The 4,566-nt window shown below is 30.9% G+C and overlaps 1 pseudogene; it reads right to left on the bottom strand.

Moving 5' to 3' along the window:
• Positions 1-3,331: 3,331 nt before the first annotated feature.
• LOC141502812 (cytochrome c oxidase assembly protein COX20, mitochondrial pseudogene) lies at positions 3,332-3,733 on the bottom strand (annotated as a pseudogene).
• Positions 3,734-4,566: the final 833 nt, after the last annotated feature.

Raw genomic sequence — 4,566 nt, 5'->3', positions numbered from 1 at the left:
AGATGAACTCTCCCATGAAATGAAAGCAGATAGCAGAATGGATTAAAAACATAATCCTACAATACATTGTTTACAAGAAACACATTCTAAGAAGAGAAATATACACAGAGTTATGGCAAAAACCTGGAGCAAAATATATAATGTTTGAGGCAAAGCAAAAAAATCAAAGTTAGAAATCCTAAACTTAGACACAGGAAAAGTAATGATAAATTTCATTAAAAGGGATAAAGCAAGAATTTATATATATATTCTTAAAACAGACCATAGTCAATGATGTTGTATCATTATTTATTTTTTAGATTTTTTTGCAAAGAAATGGGATTAAGTGGCTTGCTAAGGTCACACAGGTAATTATTAAGTGTCTGAGGTCATATTTGTACTTGAGTACTCCTGACTCTAGGACCAGTGCTTTATTCACTGCACCACCCAGCTGCTCAGATGTTGTACCATTATTAAAACACACACACACACACACACACAAACACACACACACATGCATGTGTGTATGCATATATGTATATATGTGTATGGGCATGTATGTGCATATGCATGTGTTTATGTATATGTAAGCATACACACAGTGGTTTAGCACCCAAATTTTAATTTAGCACCCAAAATTTAGACTGAAATACAAAAAAGACTTAAATTGTTATAATGGGTTTCAATCTACTCTCAGACCTCCATAAATCCAACCATAAAATAAACAAGAAGGAAGATAAGAAGGTGAATAAAATATCAGAAAATTTAGATGTGATAATATTCTGTAGAAAAACTATAAGGGATAGGAAGAAAATATTTTTTTGTCTGTAGTATATGGTATATGTGCCAAAATTGTTCAAGTATTAGGGCAAAAAATCTTTACAACTAAATGCAAAAAGGCAGAAATAATAAATGCATGTTTATCAAACCATCATGCAATAAAAATTACATGTCATGAAGGACCATGGAATGATAAACCAAAAACTAATTGATAACTAATTAATTTTAAAGAATGAGAGAATCGGGGTGGGTAGGTGGTACAGTGGATAGAGCACCAGCCCTGGATTCAGGAGTACCTGAGTTCAAATCTGGCCTCAGACACTTAATATTCACCCAGCTGTGTGGCTTTGGGCAAGCCACTTAGCCCCATCTGTCTTGCAAAAATAAATAAATAAATAAATAACAATGAGAGGATCAAGCAACAGATAATAGAAATAATCACCCATTTCATGCAAGAACATTTTAACTATGAGACATCATAATAAAATTTATGTGATGCAGGAAAAGAAGTTTTTTATGAAAACTTTATATCTATAAATGCATATATTTAAAGAATAGAGAAATAGGAGATCAAAGAATTAGTTATGCAAATAAAAAGCTAGAAAAAGAACAAATTAATATTCCCCAATTAAATACCAATTTAGCAATTCTGAAAATCAAGGAAGAGTATAATAAAATTGAGAGCAAGAAAACCATTAAACTAATAAATAAAACTGAGACTTGGTTTTATGAAAAAGAAAACAAAATAGATAACTCATTAGATAATCTGAATAAAAGAGAAAAAAGAATTCTAAATTATCATTATCAAAAAATGAAAAAGGTGAACTCACCACTAATGAGGAGCTATTTAAAAAATAATTTGGTCCACACAACTCCTTTTATGACATCAACATAATGCTGGTTCCTAAAACAAGCAAAAGCAAAACATATAGAGAAAATTATAGACCAATCTCCCTAATTAATATTGATGCAAAAACCTTAAATAAAATTTTAGCAATGAGACTAAAGCAAGGTATTTTTAGGATAATGATCAGGGTGGATTTATACCAGGTAGGCAGGGATGGTTCAACATTAGGAAAACACCCAACATAATGAAAAATATCTTTTGCAAAACCAACAGAAATCATATAATTATCTCAATAGATATTGAAAAGGTCTTTGATAAAATACAACATCCATTCTTTTTTTTAAAAAAACACTTGAAAGTTCAGGAATAAATCTAGTTTTTCCTTAAAATAATAAATAGTATCAATTAATAACAACAACAAATATAATTAATGGATATAAACTTGGCTCAATTCCAATAAAACCAGGGGTGAAACAAAAGATGTTCATTATCACCATTATTATGCAAGATACTATTAGAAATCTTAATAGTAGCATTAAGAAAAGGAAAAGAATTTGAAGGAATAAGAACTGGCATTGAGGAAGCAAAACATTCACTCTTTGCAGATGACATGATGGTATACCTAGAGAAGCTGAGAAAAGCATCTTAAAAACTCCTTGAAACAATTAACAAATTCAGCAAAGTAGCAGGATATAAAATAAATGCAAATAAATCATAAACATTTCTAAATATGAACAAAAAACCCCAAGAACAAGAGATAGAAAAAAATTCGATTTAAAATAATGGTAGACCACATTAAATACCTGGGGATCTACTTCCCAAGACAAATCCAGAAAATGTATGAAAGCAATTATAAAGCATTCCTTACCCAAATAAAGTCAGTTCTAAATAATTGGGAAAATGTCAAATGTACATGGATCCATTGAACTAATATAACAAAAAATGACAATTCTACCCTAATTAAATTAGTTAGTTATTGCCATATCAATCAAACTACCAAAGAACTATTTTAACAAGCTAGAAAAAAATAGTAACAAAATTCAACTGGAGCAACCAAAGGGCAAGAATATCAAGGGAATTGATGAAAAAATTGTAAAGGAAGATGGCCTAGCTCTACCAGATTTAACACTATACTATAAAGCAGCAGTCATCAAAACTTCCTGGTACTGGTTAAGAAATGGAATAATGGATAAGTGGATTAGGATAAGCTTAGAAGAAACTACAGTAAAAGACTACAGCATTCCACACAAAGACATCAACCTCTGGGATAAGAACTCACTATTTGACAAAAATTGTTGGAAAACTGGAAAATAGTATGGCAAAAACTAGGCATAGATCCACATCTCACATCTATAGAACATAAAGTCAAAATGGGGTACAGGATTTAGACATAGAGAGTGATGCCACAGATAAATTAATAGATTAAAAAATACTCTATTTATCTATCTATTGAAAAGTGATAAATTCATGACCAAAGAAGAATTAGAACAAATTAAAAACTGCAAAATGAATGATTTTGACAATATTATATTTTTTAAAATGATTGTTTATTCCAGGTATGCCATTACAATACTAAACAATGCTATTAGAAGGTGATTATTTACAATATAGAGAATGAAGTATTTAGCCATTTTTATTCACTGCAGATATTTTGAAATAAATTTGCTATTTTTTTTAAAGCATCCTTGTTCAGTGTTGCTACATCTGATCAACTTTGCCACATAGTGCATGATTTCAAGCTCTTGTTTAGCCTTGTGGTTTAGATTAGGAATTGCTACTTTTGGTGCTGATATCTTTTCTTTCAGGATCAAGGTGGGTGCTTTCAAACAAAATCTTGTTTTTTATTCCTTCTTGGACAGTTCTTTGCTGGATTCTTTGCTTTGCATAATTATATCTACAAGGAAACCAGCATCCTAATATTCCCAAAATAAATACTCCTACTGCAACATCACAAGATCTTCTAATTCTACTAGTAAATAAAAAATGTCCAAAGCCAGCTATGATAGATCCTAATGATCCATAGAGTATAGAGTCTCGTGCACAGGGTATATTTTGGCCATCCAAAATTCCTAGAAGCTTAAAGGGCTTCCCCTTCCTGGGCTCCCCCACATCGCTCTCAGGGGCCATGATGGTGAGCCGGCGCCGCACGGCCTGCTTGACTATATTATATTAAATAGCTTTTGCATTAATAAAATTAATGCTGTCAAAATTAAAAGGAAAGCAGAAAACTGGGAAACAATCTTCACACGCAGAAGTTGTGATAAAGGTCTCATTTCTAAAATATATAGATAATTGCATCAAATTTATAAGATCACAATCATTCCCCAAATGATAAATGATTAAAGAATATTACCAGAAAGTTTTCAAATGAATAAATTAAAGGTATATATAATCAAATGAAAAAAAATGCTCCAAATCACTATTGATTAGAGAAATGCAAATTAAAACAGCAATGCAGTATTATCTCAAACCTATTAGATTAGCACAGATGAGAAAAAGGGAATACGATCAATGTTAGAGAGGTTGTGGGAGGATTGGGACATTGATGCATTGCTTGTAATTTATAAATGGATCTAAACTTTCTGGAGAACAATATGGAACTATGACCAAAGTACAATACAACTGTTCATATCCTTTTACCCAGCAATTCCAATTCTAATTCGATATTCAGAAGAAATTATTAAACATTAGGGAAGTCCTACATGTTCCCTAATATGCATTGCAGCTCTTTTTCTAGTGGCAAAAAATTGGAAATTGATGTTAACCACATAAGTTGAGAAATAACTGGGCAATGTGTGATATGTATTGTTCTGGAATGTTATACTACTATAAGAAAAATACCTACATGTGAAATCTCCAAGGGAAATTGGTCTCAAATCTAAAAAAAAAAACACTTGAAAGTGTTCAAAAATATTTTAAAAGTAAAAAAATATATAGGAAGTAAAATATTGAGAAAAGAA

This window comes from Macrotis lagotis, chromosome X, assembly GCF_037893015.1.
Source record: "Macrotis lagotis isolate mMagLag1 chromosome X, bilby.v1.9.chrom.fasta, whole genome shotgun sequence".
Lineage (NCBI taxonomy): Eukaryota > Metazoa > Chordata > Mammalia > Peramelemorphia > Peramelidae > Macrotis > Macrotis lagotis.
Note: the sequence above shows the minus strand (reverse complement) of the source record. Positions and strands in the feature narration are given on the sequence as shown.